Source organism: Lissotriton helveticus, chromosome 3_1, assembly GCF_964261635.1.
Source record: "Lissotriton helveticus chromosome 3_1, aLisHel1.1, whole genome shotgun sequence".
NCBI lineage: Eukaryota > Metazoa > Chordata > Amphibia > Caudata > Salamandridae > Lissotriton > Lissotriton helveticus.
In genome coordinates this window covers 1,777,471,428-1,777,491,481 of record NC_136061.1, presented here as the reverse complement: position 1 = coordinate 1,777,491,481, position 20,054 = coordinate 1,777,471,428, and the positions used below count along the sequence as shown (strand labels likewise).

At 51.2% G+C, this 20,054-nt stretch overlaps 1 protein-coding gene across 3 annotated transcripts in view; it reads left to right on the top strand.

Moving 5' to 3' along the window:
• Positions 1-20,054, top strand: part of RPS6KA1 (ribosomal protein S6 kinase A1) — an 844,361-nt gene that overhangs the window by 557,732 nt on the left and 266,575 nt on the right. The window lies entirely within an intron of this gene.

The following is a 20,054-nucleotide window of genomic DNA, read 5'->3' as shown; positions in this document are numbered from 1 at the left end:
CATGACGTAAGGCAGGCTGACGCAATGCTGCGCGGCAGCGCGGCCGGGGAGATACACTGTAGCAAAGAGGCAGAGCCTGGGACTGGCAGGCGTTTAGCTGGGATTACTGCTTCAAGAAGACCATGGAAGCAGCGCGACCGGCAGGCAGACCACACAGTCCCTGTAGCCAGCTACACCTGAGACTGCCACTATGCATTATGCGTGACAATGCATTTCAGTGCGGTGATGCGGAGCACCGCACTGAAATGCGTTAGTGTCACGAGTGATGCGTGATGCTTGACAGGACTGTCAATGCCGAGACTCGCACTCTGGAAACTTTCTCTCCTTTCTGGGAAGAGCTAACTCTCCCAGGAGGGGGTTAATTCATAGAGCTGAAATGCTTCAGCTGCAGTGGGAGGCGATGGGTCTCCTCTGCTAAAAACAAAAGCATGTCTGTTTGTTTGCTTTTGTTTTTCGCAGAGGAGACTCCTTGCCTCACACTGCAGCTGAAGCTGTCTGCTCTGTGAATTAACCCCCTCCTGGGAGAGTTACCCAGTCAAAAGAACTGGCACCTCCTGCTCCATCGACCTCCCCCTTCCCCATACCTCAAAGAACATTTGCATGGAGGACAGGGAACAAATGTCAGATTGTAGTGGAGTGCGCGCCCCCCTTGGGAAGGTGTCTCGCCCCCCACAGATTGAAAAACACTGGCTTAGAAGAACACGGCCTGTGAAGCGAAGGCCCAGAGGAAAGTGGGAACCTCTGAGTTAACGCCCTGCTGGGAGTCGGGAGGATCTTTAGAGTGGAGCTATGCAGCGAATGACAGGAATGGCCCCAAACTTCTGCAACATGGTTTAACACAGAGAACAGAGGGCACGATCACAGGAGATCGAGAGGAGACTCTTGCTCTGTCCTGGGAGCATGACCCTAGAGATTTACGTGGCCTAAGGGGAGGGGCACTGGATCGGCAGCGACCAAGGGAAAAGAGCTCAATTAGATCAGAACAGAGGGGGACAACAGGAACACCCATGTGGGGAAACCATTAAAGGACCCTCTGCGACACAGATCAGGAACTCGACACACCATACGCCTGGTCCAGTCTCCTGCTGTGGCCCATGGGACCGCATCCGGCAGAGAGCCAAGGGACAGCACAGAGAGCAGCCCATTGATGCACAAAGGGGTTGTGGGCCCTACCTGAATATTACCTGTGCTGTCAGTACATATTGTGAGAGCAAAGAACCATCAAGAAGAATGGGGAAAGTATCCAAGCTGAAAGGTTATAATGCTCTCAGCATAGAGGGAGCCGGAACCCAGACAGATGACGAGAGCATGGAATCGATGAAGGACGCTGCCACTGCGCGGCCCACCTTGATAGACATTATGCAGTCCATCACAACCTCCAGGGAGAGGCTGGAGACGAAAATAAATGCAATTGGAACATATCTAAATCTACTAAAAGACGACCGCCGCAAATTAAGTGGCAACCACCGAAAAAACACTTACTGACCTGTGTCGGTAAAAACTTTACAAAAATCGCTCAGAGAAGTGAAGGCCAAGGTTAAAGTGCTCGAAGTGAGGGCGGAGGAAAGTGAGGGGAGATCCCGTAGGAATAACCTACGCATCGTGTGGATCTCTAAAAAAACAGATGGGACGGACATGGTCCAATTTCTCGAGGAATGGCTCAGAGCTTGAAGTAGTGCCAGAGGGCCTCTCGCCCTTCTATGTGTTGGAAAGAGCTCACAGGGTTCCAGCTAGACCGCCATGACCTGGAGCCCCTCCTCGCCCTATAGTGGAGCGGCTTCTTCACTACAGCCCTCATCAAGCCCGCCAGAAGCAAGAACTGCAGTTGGGTAATAGCCAAGTCATGATATTTCCTGACTTCACTAGGGAAGTACAGCGTCAAAGAGCCTCATTCTTAGCTCTCAAAAAGAAATTGTGGCAACTACAGATCCCCTACACAATGTTTCCAGCAAGGTTGCGAGTATCTGATAAAGCAGGCACAAGCTTTTTAATACGCCATGTGAAGCATTGGATTAGTTGGAATCTGGAACAAGACATGAAAGGCTCAATTATCCAGTATTATGGGTGTCTTTCATGGATTCACATGCCTGAATCATTCCCCGTCGTCGAGACGGGAGTCTCCGGTACATAGAAAAGTAATGTCCTATAGACATACATAGAGAAAAGTAGGCCTAAGGGCCTAACCTTAGTAGCCTATCTATGTCCTTTTGTAAAAAGGACCAAACTCCAGAAGGTAGCCAATCAGCTACCACCTCCCTCTAGAACCTTCCTGTCAGGAGCCTCAGTCTCTCAGATTTTCTACCGCACGTGGTGCTAGGGAGTCTCCACCTGAGTTCTCCTCAAGTTTCCTAGTTTTATCTCTTTTCCTCGCAGAATTTGGATATTTCCTTCATAAATCAACAATGGCTGATCAACAGAAGAAGGGTCTCTTCAGGGCTTGCTCATCTTGTGGTAAGAAGAGGCTCCACGTCGATGACAAGCATGAAACTTGCCTATACTGTCTTTACCCAGACCATTCTCCTAAAAAAATGTAGAATTTGTACAACATTCTCTACAAAGACACTAAAAGACAGAGAAGGAAGGTTACTCCTCTGGTTGAACAGGCTGAAAACCAGAGACAACCTGGAGTCTTCAGAGGACGGTGAGAACCTGGAGTCTTCAGAGGACGGTGAGATGGCTTCAGTTTCTTCTAAATTATCCTTGAAGAGGCCATGGGTTGCTTCCCCTAGCCCTACAGACGTTCCTCCTAAAAAGACTGTCAAAAAGTCTTCTGAGGCAAAATCTACAACGTCTGACAAGGAGGTTCCTGCCTTCAGGAAGCCTACGCCATCGTCGACCACGATTCCGTCGACGCTTCCCTCACCGCTGAAGAAAACCGTCTCCACAGTCTGTTTCTACATAGACGACGGTGGCGCCGTCAGCATCTTCATAGAAGACGACCACTCCATCGTCGACGGCGGGTAAGCCTGTGTCGTCGATTGTTCTCATTAAGAAGCACTCGACGTTGATTAAGATTCCGTCGACGACGAAACCAAAACCGTCGACGCCTGCACCGTCTACGAAGACACCCTCGGCGACCACCGTGCCGTCGACATAGACGACGGTAAAGACATCGTCGACGACGAAGACACCGTCGTCGAGCGCTCCATCGGCGACGAAAGCACCGCCGACGAGCGCACCATCGACAAAGGGACCGTCGACAAAGGGACCGTCGACGACCTCGCAATCGGAATTCAGTCGACGACGACAGTCGACGACACCACCGTCGACATTATGGACACAATCGGATTTGATTCCAACGAAAAAGAGTACAAAAATACCAATTACACCAGATTTAACGTCTCCAAGCAGGGTGCAAAAATTACCCCCATCTTGTCTGCTGCAAGACGAGGAATCAGACGATGACCAGTACGGTCAGGCCACCAGTCCCTCAGATCTCATAGTAAAGTGCCAAAGCACAGATGAGGATGGTGAGGATGTGGTTTTTACGGAGGAGATTGTACATTCACAGGTCCAGACGCAAGTCGCACCTATGGTATGCCTTCCAGTGTCTATAGTCTCAGACCTACAATTCTTGATCCAAGACTACAAAAAGCGATTTCCTGAATCGCCATCGGCCTCTTCAACGGAGAAGCCTCCAGTTACATCTGGACCTACCCCATCTCCAAGACCTAGACCGTCACCTTTGGTGAACCGTCAGGAGAGAGAACCCGTACAACATATCCCGTCTTCTGACGAAGAGGGTGAGGAACAAGAAGGGGAGGTACGGGACGACCTGTCCGACCATAGGGACGATGAGGACTACATTGCTCCTTCTCTGGCCACACCTGAGCCCACTACCTCGGACTCGCCGCCAGTGGACATTGCGGATTTCACAATTTAGTGGAGAGAGCGGCCACAAGATTCCATATGGCTATGGAATTCCATGAAACAGACTGTTTCGTATATGATTTTAAAGACCCGGTTAGGAAAACCACCAGATCAATTCCTATCATTGATCACATATGGGAACAAGGACAACAACTGATGCAGACACCAGCCTCGGTCTCAGCAATGGTACCTCTACTGGACAAGAAGTATAAGGCACCAACAACAGCACCAGCCTGCCTTACTGGGCATCCCAAACCAGATTCCGTGGTTACCCAGGCGGCTCAAAAGAACTCTAGAAATCCGTCCTCGCCATTGTCAGCTCCACCAGACAAAGAAGGCAGAAAACTAGACAGTATTGGCAAACGCTTATCCACCACTTCGGCCATGACTGTCAAGGTAGCTAATGCCATTGCACTACTAGGGCGCTACAATAGGCAATTGTGGGAGGATATTGCCCCATATCTGACGGAGCTGTCTCATAACTTAAAGGAGGAAGTTCAATCACTCCTTAAGGAGGGCCAAACATCGGCATCAGAACTTATTGATTGTGCCGTAGACGTTGCAATGACAGGCTTCAGACAGCTAGCAGGAGCCGCGGTCTTGCGAAGACAAGGGTGGCTTAAGGCAACATCCTTTCGTCAAGAAGTCAGGTGGAGGCCAGGTTCAACCCTTGGAGAGCAAGATACAGGCCATAAAGGACTGGGCTCCTCCAACCACCCAGACACAGGTCAGAGCTTTCTTGGGCCTGTCTGGTTACTATAGGAAGTTTGTCAAATTATGGGTCCATTGTGACACCACTTAATGACCTGACAAGCAAGAAAATGCCAAAGAAAGTTCAGTGGACAGTTAGCTGTCCAAAGGCATTTGATGACCTAAAGCAAGCCATGTGTACTGCACCTATTCTCAAGAGTCCTGACTACTCCAAAACCTTCATTGTCCAAACAGATGTATCTGAGTTGGGTGTGGGAGCTGTTCTATCTCAACTGAATATTGATGGTCATGACCAGCCCATTGCTTTTATAAGCAGAAGGCTGACCCCTAGAGAGAAACGTTGGTCAGCTATAGAGAGGGAGGCCTTTGCTGTGGTTTGGGCCCTGAAGAAGTTGAGGCCCTACTTGTTTGGAACTCACTTCAAGATTCAGACCGACCATAAGCCCCTCTTATGGCTAAATCAAATGAAGGGTGAAAACCCCAAACTTCTTAGGTGGTCCATTTCCCTCCAGGGATGGACTTTACAGTGGAGCACAGACCAGGGACTGACCATGGCAATGCAGATGGTCTCTCCAGGTATTTCCACTTAGAACAGGAAGACTCACCTGGTCAAGGTTAGTTTAATGTCCCTAAGTTTGGGGGGGGGGGTTATATAGGAGAGTGGGGTCTGCAATCCTATGGTCACCCCAGATTTTTGCTTTTTGCTTCACTGGTTTACGACTTTCCCTGGCTGTGGGCCTGCTAATCAGACCCACAGCCTAGCTGTTCTCTCTCTCTAAATTGACAACCATGTACTTTAGGTGCATTTACCAATTGGTACTGGGCCACCTTATCAGTCCCTGTACAGTGTACCTTAGGTACCCAGGGCATAGGTGTACCCAGGGCCTACCAGGGGCTGAAGCATGTATTATGCCACCCCTGGCTGGCCATCTAAACAGACACAACTGGCTGCACGACAGCTGGGGCAAAGTGGTGTAATCACCCTTTGCTGTAGATATAGTATACCTATATCTAACCTTAAAATGGACACATATACTCCTATCAGTCACTCCTATGGCAGGCCTTATCAATCCTGAAGGCAGAGTGCTTGGAATTATGTGTGGTGGTGCTCTGGCATGAGCTGAGCCCGTCTGCAGCTTGCGAAACCAAGTCCTAATAGCTGTTCCATGATAACGCTATACCATATACTCTTAAGTGCATTATAATCCTCGCTGTTAAATGCTAACTTTGGTATAGCATTATCAAAACATGTCGAGTAAGGTGTCATACGAATTGGAATACTACCCCCTCGCCAATTCTGGCGACGGGGGTAGCATTCCACCCTTCTAGAGGGACACGACATGTATATAACTGTGAACCCCAGTTAAAGTTTACTCGAGCCTTGGCATCACAAAATGGATGCTGCCACCACAGACACAAGTCTGACCTCCTGCTGCTGGGAGTCCTTCCAGCGAGGGAGGCCTGGACAAAGGGTTTCCTGCCTTGGGAGGTGCTAGCACCACCCCAGATAGGATTTTGTGTATTGAGGTAGGGAGGCCTGAAAGGAATGAGACATACCTGGGGCACACAAGGTGCCCTGTGCATACACCGGTTCAAACCAGCTGCTGGGGCATCCCTGCCCCAGCTCTGGCGCGAAACCGGACAAAGGAGAGGGGGTGTAACCACCCCCCTTCCTGGTCCCACCCAGGGGAGGGACCTAGTCAGTAATGCAGCCCCCTTTAGGAGAATAAAGGTAGGAGCTGGGCCCATTCCAGATTAGATTAATCCTGAACTGAAACTCTACAAGAAGAAACTCTGGACTTAGACTTTCTACAACAGAAGACTGAAGAAATCTCCCTTGTGGGCAAGGAGTGTCCGCCCTGCAACTGCAGGCACCATCAAGCGTCCAGCGGCTTCACTTTGTCGTCTTCCCTCGAGGATCCAGACTTCAGAGCCCGACGAGACCCGGATTCCCAGACCTCTCCGACCTCAACTCACATCTGCAGCACAGCTGAGATCCGTGGGTGCGACGAGACGTGGGACCGGCCATCTTGAAAGAAACTGCACTTCGCTTCCAGCACGACTCCCGAGGTAAACTCGACCAAGTGCTTTGGGGATTGAAAAGCCCGAGCCCCGAGCAGCTACTGCACCGAAGATCAGCCCTCCAGCCTCCACGAGATCTGCGTGGGGCCCTTCTGCTTGTTTGCTGCTCGACGCGTTGTCTGGTCACTTGCCGGCTGGCTAGTGACCTCCTAGACGACGAACTTTGAAAACTACACTGCTGGTCTGGTTGCTCCAGACTGGCCCTTGCTCCCTTCCAAAAGAGGAGCACCCCGGGCTCTCCTAGTCCGCACCAGACGCCTTTTTCACTCACCGCGTGGGTTGCCTTTGCCAAGGCCTGTTGACGCCGAATCCGGAACCAACACCGCCGACAGCGAGAGCCTGCGTGGGACAGCTCGTGCCTCCATCCTGGTCGTCGAAGACACCTCCTGGTCCACGTGGCTGCAGAGACAAGCGTCCACTCTTCACCTGATCGCGACGACAGCACCTGGTTCCTTCCTGGTTCCACACCGGTCCCTGGCTAGTGACTTTGAACACTGTCCCCTCTGCTTTCAGGTCCTCTTGTTCCTCGATCCACCCGGTGATCGCACCGGACATCTTCCTCCTGGTCGCCTGCAGCATCTTTTCCTCCAGGCTCCATAGACTTCAACGCAGAACCCGACACGACTTCGCACCTATGCACCCGCAGCCCGTGGGTGAGGTAACAAGAGCATTTCAGTGCTCAAGGGTAGCTTGACTCTCCTAGTGTCCAGATTCACAGTCGTTTTAGTCCTAACCAGTAGGATTGTCCGTATTCACCTTTTTCTTGAACTGTACTGTCCATAGACGTTGTTACGCATCTCGCTGTGAGTTCACACTCTGCACCCGCGTCCCGTGGGCCTCCTATTACTTACCTAAAGTTAGGATAGTGTAGTCCCAGCGATCCTACAGCCTCTGGACAGCTCCATTCCTTCTATCGATTTCCTTATACCATTTACTTAGTATATGGTTTGCCGTGCCCCTAGAGCACCATTGTAATTTTGTGCAACTTATCGTATTTTTCCTAAGAGATTGTCATGTGCTTAGCCTTCTGACCTCATGAAGAGTTCAGAGGTGTTTGTTATTAATAAATATATTGTTTATTTTCATAACGACCTGTGTGGTGTCCTTTCATCTGGTATTCAAGGGGTTATATTGTGGTAAAACAGCTGGCTTCACATGCCAAAAGAGTTTAGCCTAAGACTGCTTTGTCCATGCTACCATTAGGATAGCTGGTCTATAAGGTTGTCTTACAACCAATCACCATAAGGGTTGTTTGGACTGATACAAGGTGATCACTAGAACTAGTGAGAATCATATATCAGGCCAACTTCTCACACAGGTAAGTAACGCATTTCTTCCCCTTTGTCATTCCTGGTTGGGGTCATACTCCTGCTCCGGTTCTCATGACCTTTTGCATGTGTGCCTTGTCTCAAGGGAGTAGTACTGTTTACATTCTGGCAGGGTGGTGGATCAGTGCTGGGCTCTGTCCTTTATTCTTTCTTTTTTTCCCTGTCCTTGGACACTGCACTGTCTGGCACTACTCCTTGTGGTGGTGTTCCTCACCATTCCTTTTTCCAAATGTTCTGCTATTTCGCAAACTGTTCCCATGGTCCCATGGTCCCACAGTTTGTCTGGTGGCTCCACGTTGTGGCGCGGAAACGTTCTCTGAAGAAAACTGACGTAGGTGCGCCGGGGTGAGACTTATGTGACCTCGCTGACGTCACGTGCACGGACGACGCTTGAGCGGAGTTGCGCCATGCCGTTCCGGCGCGCATGGATGTTGTGGCAAAAAAAATTACGGATCCAGTCTCACACTTGGGGATAATTCTATGTTAAGGAATCTGCGGCTAGAATAGTCTCTACCAGATACATCGTTACCAAAGGTAAGTAACTCGTACTTCTGATCCCCTTGCTGGGTTTGTACCTCAGTTTGTACGTTTACCCAAGCTCTCAAGGGTTTATTGGATTGCGCTGGTACACTTATATTAAAGAAAGAGCCATTGTTCCCTCCCTCATTCTCTCCTCACTGGCAAGGCAGTATCCTCAACAAATTCCTCCTCTTTTGAGACATCGCAAGGGATTTTGCTTACAGGCTGCATTGAGGCCTACCACCCCAACAGGCACCCCAGTTCTGTCGAACTGGGGCGAAGGGGGGGGGGGAGGATCTAGTAGACAGTGTCCGGGCCCACAGGGACAGTGAACCTCCCACTGCCCAACCCCTTATACAGCAGCCTCCACACCTTTTTGGTTTGCCCTTAGTGGCAATGGGCTAAAACCCATTCTATGATTTTTTGATTCCCAGACTCGCCAGATCCAGTCCACCATACTCTCTAGGACGGACTACTGCAATGCGCTGTATCTAGCATCTTATAAGACAGCGACCAGAAGACTACAGATGGCCTAAAATGCTGCAGCACAGATATTATTTGCCCCCCTTAAGTTTTGCTCTGTTTCCAGCTTTATCCACAGGCTGCACTGGCTCCCTGTGAACAAGAGAATTAATTTCAAGGTTCTATGCATGGCTCACAATTCTGAACTAGGGGGCCTTCTATTCAATGTGCTCCACCCATATGTTCCTTTGCAAGCCCTGTGCTTAGCCAACCTTTATTTGGCATGGGTCCTGCGTGTCAAGAGGGTGCGAGCGGGAGGGCGCTCTTTCTGTGCCAAAGCCCCTGCCCTCTGTAATGCACTACCTCTGTCCATCAGGAGCACTCCGAAGCACTGGGCTGTATGAAAAGCCTTGAAGACCTGGCTATTCTCCCCCTTAATCCTCTGTCCATTCTCTTGTCAGCCTTTCTAAGACTAGCGCTGAGACGCCCTGTTGCTGGGGCAGCTATGCGCTTTACAATATATCCTAACATAACACACAACCACCATGTGGGAGGCAGAATCAGCCAGGCATGGAACTCCTGTATCTCTTGTTGCTGCTACCTCTTATGCCCAGAGTTTGGAAGATGATCAGGAACTACCATGCCTGAGTCATCCCAGTTGCCAGGGCCAGACTGGCCGCAGCAGGCATCTGGCATTTCCCTGGGAGGCTCGAAGGTTGGGGGCTGTTTTTGTTACTGGGGGCTGGTTTTGCAGCAGTGCTGCTATATCGGCCACCAGTAAAAAAAAAAGGCAGCAGGGGGCTGATCTCTCATCATTGCTAGGGCTGTTTTGGGTTCCCAGTCCGGCCCTGCTAGTGACTTTGGATTTGGCCAGGAAAGAGTGATATCTAGAGCATCTGGGCATCAGCATCTATTGTCCGATCAGACTACCACTCTGGGAGCACCACCTGTTGCAGAAGCAGGGCAGGATATTTTTGTTATTATTTTTTAGCCCTTGTTTTTAAACAGTAGTATCCTGCCCACACACCTGCACAATAATCGTGACCCCACCGCTGTTTGGAGCGGATAAAAATTGCATTAGTGCTCACTGCTCGTGGTCCTTGGCCGCCATTTTGGAAGGGGAACTCTCGAGCGCTCTAGTGCTCAGACGGACAGTCAGGTGAGCCTGTACTTAAGGCGACCACTTCGGCAAGCCTATCCTAGGGAAAGGCTGTATTTGGTACTTCGCTGCGCATAATTTTGTATCAGTGCCTAATGCGAGCGTGAAACAGGATTCTTAGCGCTTTTAAACAAATTACCGCGTTTAACATATTTTTGTTATTATTTTTTAGCCCTTGTTTTTAAACAGTAGTATCCTGCCCACACACCTGCACAATAATCGTGACCCCACCGCTGTTTGGAGCGGATAAAAATTGCATTAGTGCTCACTGCTCGTGGTCCTTGGCCGCCATTTTGGAAGGGGAACTCTCGAGCGCTCTAGTGCTCAGACGGACAGTCAGGTGAGCCTGTACTTAATCCTCCCACTGGTCGCGCAGCGGTGACGCGCAGCGGGAGCGCCTGACTCACGCCTGAGTCAAGCCAGAGTCCTGCCCGTCTGCGCCCGTCAGCGCTAAGGAAGCGGGGAGGCGGTGGACTCTGTGCTATTATTCTTCATCGTCCCTTTTTACTCAGGTATGTCAAGGGAATTCTTGCTATCTTGTAAAGGACCCTATGCATCTTGTCACGATGTGTTACATCCTGACACTTGGGTCGGGCCGGCCTGTTGTAGTCGGTGCCAGCTCACGCTCACCCCTGAGCCCATCCTGGAAACTCCCTTAGATTTACCTGTACTACGGGGGGGCCTAATCAATGCACGATCTCTATCGAAAAACGCACAAAACATCAACGACCTCATCGTAGAGAATAATCTTGATTTGCTCCTAGTCACAGAAACGTGGCTAAAACCCTGGTGCAACCCTGATTTAGCCTTAGCCCTTTCACAAAACTTCCTTATACAACGGCTGGATAGACCAGAAATAAGAGGAGGTGGTCTCGCCATAATACACCATAAGTCTCTTGAGTGTTCCACTCAAGAATTGGCGGATTTAAAAGGAGCCGAGGCGCTGGCCTTCACCTTAGGGATCCATGACTCACTTACGTTCTCAGGCGCTCTTATTTATCGCCCTCCGGGCCCTTCTTCAAAGTTCCTGGATACTGTAGGCGAAGCCCTGAGTGATCTAATACTCAGATTTTCCCAGTTTACAATACTGGGCGATCTAAATCTGCACCTAGACTCCCCTAAAGAACCTGGAGTGAGTAGTTTCATGGATACTATTGAAGTTTTAGGACTTACACTCCTGAATAAGGAACCCACACATCTGGCAGGACATTTATTGGACTGTTTGTTCTAACTTTACTAGGTTGAGGGTTGGAGACCCCAGTCCTCAGATTTGGACTGACCATTTTTTTATTCCTTTTCATATGGTTTTGAACTCCCTACCTATTGTCTCCCCTGTAACAAGTAAAACAAAGCCGGAAGCCAGACATATTCCCAATTGGAAAGAGTTAGCTAATAGACCTGATGTTGTAGCCCAATTGAAAGCCTGTTTACCGGATTTATCCGGTCATACCTCCACAGACAATCAGATTTTTTGTGAATGGATTGCCAGAGCAGGGGCAATGTTAAAATCATCTAATAAGAATACTTTAAGAACTACTAAAACAAAAAAGAATGCCCCCTGGTTCTCATTAGCCCTGAAACTAGAACTGGGAGAGGTAAGAGCCTTGGAAAGAAGGTGGCGTAGAAGATATGATGCCACCACCCATAATATCTATAAATCAGCAAGACGAAAATATCATGCTGAGCTAAAATCTGCTAAGAAGGCTCACTACCTACAGGCTGTCACCAGGGCAGGTCAGGAACAAAAAGCGATCTTTAAAATTGTAAAGGAGTTTATGAGCCCAGCAGTTTTATCGCAGGAGATTCCTCCGTCTCAGGATCTCTGTAATATGATTTCTGATTATTTTGAAGACAAGATTCTTGCCATCGTGAAAACTTTTCCCCCAGCTTCGACTATGTCGATCGTTCCTGCACAGAGAGAGGAGATGAGGTCCACCGCACGTTTGGAAGAATTTACCCCGGTCCCTCTTGAGGAGACTCTGAAGGCTATTCTAGCCATCAAATCGGGATCACCTTTAGACCCCTGGCTTTACATATTCTAGCAGAGACTGTTAATCCCATAATTAATGGGATCATAAATTCGTCTTTAACTACGGCTGATATCCCGAACGAATGGAAGTGTGCTGCTGTTAAGCCCCTCCAAAAAAAGGCATTAGCCGACCCTACCACCCTCTCCAATCTGCGCCCCATTTCCCTGCTGCCCGTACTGTTTAAACTGGCGGAAAAGTTCGTCAATACTCAATTAACAAACTTTTTGGAGAAGAACAATATTCTCCATCCTAACCAGTCAGGGTTCCGTCCAAAACATTCTACAGAGACGGCCCTGCTTTATACAGTAGAGACCCTACGAGCAGCCATGGACCAGGGAATGAAGGCTGTCCTAATCCTACTTGACCTGTCGGCAGCCTTCGATACGGTCTCACATAACATCTTAGTGGACCGATTGGCTGCCGCAGGTGTAGGGGGGGAAAGTCTTGACTTGGCTCACGAACTTTCTTAGTAATAGATGCCAAGTCACGGTGCTGGGTCAACACCAATCTGAAGCAAAGGTCGTCAGCTCAGGGGTCCCTCAGGGCTCGAGCCTAAGTCCAGTACTTTTTAATCTGTACATGGCACCCCTAGTAGAACTGATCGCGTCATTCCAGATCAGTTCAATTTCATACGCTGACGACACCCAACTCATTCTGGTGTTGGATAGGGAACGGCCGAATGCTGAAGAAAACCTCACGGAATGTCTAGCAGCAACATTTAAATGGATGACTGACAATCATTTGAAATGTAATGCTGGTAAGACAGAAATCCTACCGTTCGGAAAAAACAACCTGTTCTCCCCTGAAGTGTGTTGGCCAGTGGATGCGGAAACACCTCCTAATACAATCACATCTGCCCGCAACTTAGGCATCAAATTTGATGACCAACTGTCCTTTAAACATCAAGCAGTGACAGTGGCTGGAACTTGCTTCCAGATTATAAAAGCCTTGAGAAAAATTTTCGATTTTCTCCCACTGTCGGCCAGGAAAACAGTTGCAGTGGCCTTAATAAACTCTAGGTTGGACTATTGCAACGGTTTATATGCCGGAGCTAACAAAATCGTTCTCCATAAATTGCAAATGGTCCAACATGCAGCCGCTCGGCTGGTGTTACGTTGGCCTCGCAGGTCCTCAGCTTCAGCAGCGCTCAAACTGCTCCATTGCCTACCCATAGCGAAAATAATTTTGTTTAAAATTCTCAATCACTTTCAGGGCCTTCCATCAGCAGGGTCCAAAATACCTGTGTAATGGTTTTGAGATACTGTCCCACCCGCTGTTTGAGGTCTGCCAGTCAGAATCTTCTCACAATCCCCCGATTCAAGCTGGTAACAAAAGGTGGTAAATCACTCTTCGTACTGGGTTCCAAGGCCTGGAATAAGCTCCCGCCCCACCTACGAACACTTTCTCAAGAAACACACTTTAGGAAAGCGCTAAAAACTTGGATTTTCACCCTGTCTGAAGCGGCGTGTTGGGAGTTGGTGTAATGTGTAGTACAGTATTCAGGTCATTTCTTTTCCCCCAGCCTCTTCATCTAGGCTGGATAGAGCGCCAAGATACTCCTTGGAGTGAAAGCAGCACTATAGAAATGTTCCTTACATTACATTACATTACTCGAACCTGCACAATCGGCACTTCCATACGTGGAGATTGAGTGGTGGCAGTTAACTGCATTTGATCTGCATTCTGAAATTGTGCTTGTCATCTGGACAGCCAGGTGTCTTTTCGAAGTCGGTCTATGCCAAGTGCGTTGACAAGTTTGTAGCCTGGTATGCAGGCAAAACTATTGGATGTCCTATTCATTTTATCTCTGGCCCTATGAGAACTTGCATTGGGCACCTTTGAGTTATTTGTTGGCCATTTTGCGCTTTTTTCATTTACTGAACCCAGCCATCTCTTGATGAGATTATTTTTTAAAGGTTTGGCTCGCTTATTTCCTTCAAAACCCTTTGTGATGCCACACTTGGATCTTAATTTTCTTCTCACTTCCCTCATGTGCGCACCATTTGAACACATGCACAGGTGCTATTACATCTCCTGGCTGACTCTCAAGAGTGTTTCTGGTTGTGGTGACCTCAGCTCGCCATATGAGTGAACTCCAAGCTCTCTCAGTTCAGTGAGCTTATTACTGCCATTTTTTCCAGACAAAGTGCTATTGCACCCCAAGTTGGCTTTTTTGCCTAGAGTTAATACGGCTTTTGACCGTAGACAATACCTCACTCTTGCAAAGTCCTTTGCCCCGCGCACCCATCAAAAGAAGAGGCGCCACTCAATCGGCTAGATTCTAAAAGAGATTTGACTAACTACACCAATCACACCAAAAACCACCAGGTGGGTGATCAGCTCTTTTTAGGGTTCTCCGGTCAAAGAAAGGCGCAGCAGTGCATAAAAGGACTCTGGCAAGATACATAGTATTTTGCTAACTGGAGATTCCACACTGCCCTTCAACCTCCCCGTTTGGTGAAATGGACTCTCTTCTATCCAAGAAGGTCCCAATCTAGAGCTCTGGCACAAATAATTTCTTTTTGAGGCTCAGCGTCTGAGGGCACAAATAGTGCTCAAAAAGAAACGGAAGTCAGTATGTTTGAGTAGTACCTATTTACGGCACCAGTCGTCACTTCAATCAATCAATCATGCCATTTGTATAGCGCACTACTCACCCGGGAGGGTCTCAAGGCGCTTGGGGGGAGGGGTATGCTACTGCTCGAACAGGCAGGTCTCGAGTTGTTTCCTGAAGGCGAGATGGTCCTGGGTCAGCCGAAGGTGGATAGGGAGGGAGTTCCAAGTCTTGGCAGCCAGGTAAGAGAAGGATCTTCCTCCGGCGGTGGCTCTTGGGATGCGTGGTACGGCTGCGAGGGCGAGGCTGGTGGACCGTAGCTGGCGGGTGGGCGTGTAGAAGGTCAGGCGGTCGTTGAGGTACTTGGGGCCCAGGTCGTGGAGAGACTTGTGTGCGTGGGTGAGGAGCCGGAACGTGATCCTCTTGTCGACGGGGAGCCAGTGCAGGTTCCTCAGGTGGCTGGAGATGTGGCTGCATCGGGGGACATCCAGGATGAGTCGGGCGGAGGCGTTCTGGATGCGCTGGAGTCTTTTCTGTAGCTTGGCTGTGGTTCCGGCGTATAGGGCGTTTCCGTAGTCCAGTCGGCTGGTGACGAGTGCCTGGGTGACAGTCTTCCTGGTCTCGGTCGGGATCCAGCGGAAGATCTTGGGAAGCATACGCAGGGTGTTGAAGCACGATGAGGAGACGGAGTTGACTTGTCTGGTCATCGAGAGGGAGGGGTCCAGGATGAAGCCCAGGTTGCGTGCGTGGTCGGTTGGCTTGGGTGCGGTGCCCAGGGCTGGGGGCCACCAGGAGTCGTCCCAGGCGGAGGGCGAAGATCCCAGGATGAGGACTTCCGTCTTGTCCAAGTTCAGTTTCAGGCGGCTGTCCTTCATCCACTCGGCGACGTCTTTCATCCCTTCGTGTAGGCAGGTTCTGGCGGTGTCGGGGTCTCTGGTGAGGGAGAGTATCAGCTGGGTGTCGTCGGCGTAAGAGATGATGTTGAGGTTGCGCTGGCGTGCAATGGCTGCGAGAGGTTTCATGTAGATGTTGAAGAGGGTGGGGCTGAGTGAAGATCCTTGCGGGACGCCGCAGATGACTTTGGTGGCCTCGGAGCGAAACGGGGGGAGGCGGACTCTTTGTGTTCTTCCGGCGAGGAACGAGATGATCCACTCCAGTGCCTTCTCTTGGATACCGATGTTGCTGAGGCGCTGGACTAGGGTGCGGTGGCAGACCGTGTCGAACGCAGCGGAGAGGTCCAGGAGGATGAGGGCCACTGTTTCACCCTTGTCGAGCAGGGTCCGGATGTCGTCGGTGGCTGCGATGAGGGCGGTCTCGGTGCTGTGGTTGGCTCTGAAGCCGGACTGCGAGGGGTCGAGGGATCCGTTCGTCTCGAGGAAGGCGGTCAGCTGTCTGTTGACGATCTTCTCGATGACTTTAGCAGGAAAAGGGAGGAGCGAGATGGGGCGGAAGTTTTTGAGATCGGTGGGGTCCGCTGTAGGTTTCTTCAGGAGGGCGCTGATCTCGGCGTGCTTCCAGCTCTCCGGGAAGGTGGCGGTGTTGAAGGAGGCGTTGATGATGTTCCGGAGTTGGGGTGCGATGGTGGAGTCGGCCTTGTTGAAGACGTGGTGTGGGCAGGGGTCGGTCGGTGATCCGGAGTGGATGGTAGAGTCGTGCGGGCTGTGTCTTCGGTGGTCACCGTGGTCCAGGTGCGAAGGGTGGCGGTGGGGGGCATTGGTTCGACGGTTGTGTGCGTGGGTGGGGCGCCGAAGCTGTTGTGGATGTCGGCGATCTTGCGGTGGAAGAACGAGGCGAGGGAGTCGCAGAGGTCTTGTGACGGAGTGATGTCATTGGTGCCGGGGTTGAAGAACTCCTTGACGATTGTGAAGAGCTCTTTGCGGTCGTGGGCGTTGTTGTCCAGTCGTTCCTTCAGGGATTTCTTCTTGGTGGTGCGGATGAGCTGGTGGTGCTTGCGGGTAGCGTGTTTGAGGGCGGTCAGGTTGTCGGTGGTCCGGTCGAGGAGCCAGGCTTTCTCGAGGGTGCGGCAGGTCTTCTTGGAGTCCTTGAGGTAGTCGGTGAACCAGGATGCCTTCTTGCTTCTGTGTCTGCTGGGAGGGTTCTTTAGTGGCGCGAGGTCGTCGGCGCAGGCGGTCAGCCACTGTGTGAAGTTGCGGGCTGCTTCGTTGGGGTCCGTTGTGTTGCCGGGTGGGCTCTGGCTGAGGGAGGTGGTGAGCTGGTCTGCGGTGATCTTGCTCCAATTCCTGTGAGGTACCTGTTGCGGGTGGTGGTGGGTCGTGGATCTTTTGAAGCTGAAGTGGACGCAGCTGTGGTCGGTCCAGTGGAGTCCGGTGGCGTGGCTGAAGGTGATGTGCTTGCTGGAAGAGAATACGGGATCAAGCGTGTGGCCGGCGTAGTGGGTGGGGGTGTTGACCAGTTGCTTGAGTCCGAGGTTGGCGAGGTTTTCCAGCAGGGCGGTGGTGTTGCGGTCCTTTTTGTTCTCCAGGTGGAAGTTGAGGTCCCCGAGGAGGATGTAGTCAGTGGAGGGGAGGGCGTGCGGGCTGATGAAGTCTGTGATGTCTTCGCTGAATTGTGTGCGTGTTCCCGGGGGTCTGTAGACGAGGGTGCCTCAGAGGGTCGTCTTAGGGTCGGTGTGAATCTGGAAGTGGAGATGTTCGGCTGCGGCGAAGGAGTCGTTGGCGTCGGTCGTGATGCGGATGGTGTTCCTGTGGACGATGGCGATGCCACCTCCGGTCTGGTTGATGCGGTCCCTCCTGATGATCTTGTACCCGTTCGGGATGGCGATGGCGATGTTTGGTGCAGAGGAGCCGTTCATCCAGGTTTCCGTGAGGAAGGCGACGTCCGGTGATGTAGCGTCGAGGAGGTTCCAGAGTTCCACGGCGTGTCTGTGGACGGAGCGGGTGTTGATCAGGATGCACTTGAGGTGGTTGCTGCTGGTGTTTGTCTTGGCGGATGCGGGGCAGGTTCGGAGGCAGGTGAACTTGCAGGTGCAGCAGGTTAACGGTCCGTGGGTGAGTCTCGGGGTGGCTCGGCAGGAGGCGTAGGTCCGGCCGTCATTGAGTGCGTTGAGAGTGGCGGCGTCGTAGGTCAGTCGGGTCGTCTTGCCTCGGCGGGGAGGGCCAGGGGTCCTGGCGCTGGGCGCGGGCCAGGCACGGACGGGCGCAGACGGGCTTACCTTTGGCGCACCTTCGGCGCTCAATCGGCGCTCCCACTGCGCGCGTCCGCTGCGCGGTCGCTCTGGGGGCATCATAAGTAAGGAGCCGGGAGGGAGGAGCAGCTGTGTGGCAGGAGCGGGGCGGCGAATGGAATCACAGGGGGGCGGGGCCGCAGGGAGGCAGCGGCGGGAAATTCCAAGAATCAGCGGGAAATTCCCAGGAGCAGCGGGAAATTCCCAGGAGCAGCGGGCAGCGAGCGAAGGAATCTGCAGGCAGGAGGCGGCAAAGGCAGGCAGGAGCGGCAGCAGGGAGTGGGACGACCAAGCCCTGTGGAGGGCTGAGCGGTCACTTCTGGGGCAGAGCGGTGTCGATGCCGATCTGCATGAGACCACCTACTGGGGCGGTGCTGAAAAATCTTCCCGATCAGGGCTGGCCCTTGGGAACATTCTAAATGAGGGATCTGCAGTTCGACTATTCCACCAGAAAGAGTGTTGCCGAATGTAAGTAACTTGTTCAGTAAGATAAATGTGCTGCAAGAGTTAACTGAGTACTACTAACCATTGGGCTGAATGCCACCCTGTGTAACACAATGTAGTCAGCAGCTACAGGCGTTAAATTGGCAAATATTAGAAAAGATTGTTATGTGAAAAAAAATGCAAGTAACAAAATGTACTGTGGTCTCAGTGGGGACCCACGTGTGAGTATCATAAATGCTGAACAAGCATCACCTGGGCGTAACCACACCTTCTGTTCAAACTGTCTGTGGGGGCTGCTGCTGTTTGATGGACTGCTGCTGATGGTGCACCCTTGCTTCGGGCTTGCTCTCCTGAAGATTGAAAATGTATGTAAAACACATTCTAGGAGAGTGCAGCGTAATGCTGCCTTTAAATTGAGAAGAATCTCACTGGTTCTAATTTGTAAGGTTCCAAGTACAAGAATGCAGTGTGGCCTCTCCAGGGACCTGTCCCTATATGCTGCAAGTTATTTTGCTGCCTTCAGGCACACTGCTTGAGTTAAGCCACACTGCATGCTGCAGAACGGTCAGTAGCAAACACATGGAAATCTGATCACCTACCTCTGACCTTAAAGCATCTCCACTGGCTACTGCTAGAAGATCAGATCAATTCAAGATTGGCTGCCTGGGCCCTAAGGCGGTGCTCTGAGGACTCCAGTCCTACCCGCAGGAAAATTGCATTCCACAGGGACACCGAAACGAATGAGACGAACAACGATCTTGACAAAGGCAGCCCCAGCTCAGTCATACAAGCTCAGTTAGCAGAGCCATCCATCCCGTTGCATCAGTCCTACAAAGCTCGCCTTCCAGGTACACCAGCCACACACGCTGAGGCTGCAGAGCGAGCCCCCGGGATCCACCACCCCTCGGACACTGCTGCACCCAGCTAGCTTCGTACAGCGCCTAATGCTCTGCGGTCTCTAGGCACCGATCCTTCAAGCTGAGTGATGTTCATCAGTTCTCACACCTCCGATATCGGAGCCAACCCTCCGGTTTTATCAACCATGCAAACAGAGCTATGCCTCTGCTTAATGTGAACATACGTTCCCGACAGCAGAGGTGTCCTTTAAGTTACACTTATCATGCATGCTCAAGCAGCAGAGCTAGGGCTAGTCTTACAACAGCTCGGGCATAAGAGACCTCACTCATCTAATCATGCAGACGGGGGCCGCAGCGCTATAGCTGAAGGCGGCTCTTGGCCAGATGCATCAAAGGGTTTTGCTCATAAAATGTGTGCATGCATATGGCCCCAAGTGAGTTGGACATTCGCACGGGTGTTTGACTCTCTCTGGATTAGGTTGCCCTGCAGTTCCGGTTTCAGTAACCATAGACGCCTGCTTTTCTCACTTCCTCCGTGCTGCGGCATTTAACCCGTAGCCTGGCTTTTTGACTTAACACGGTCCTCCTACATATGTTATCGACGAACTGTGAAAAAGCCACATGATGATTGATGGTCGTAGCGCCAAACAGTATCCCAGACTTCCATTGTGATTTCTTATTGTATTAATGGAGATGTGCAGGGCATTAGTCGTGATGGTGCTGCCACCCAGTGGCCCCGAAATTCCAGAGAAACCTTGCCATTGTAGCAGGGCCCTTCCAATCCAGTTCAAAGCGCGAGGCGTCCTGACGCAAGCGCGTGGTGTCCCACGCGGGCGCACAGATGTGTAGTGCAA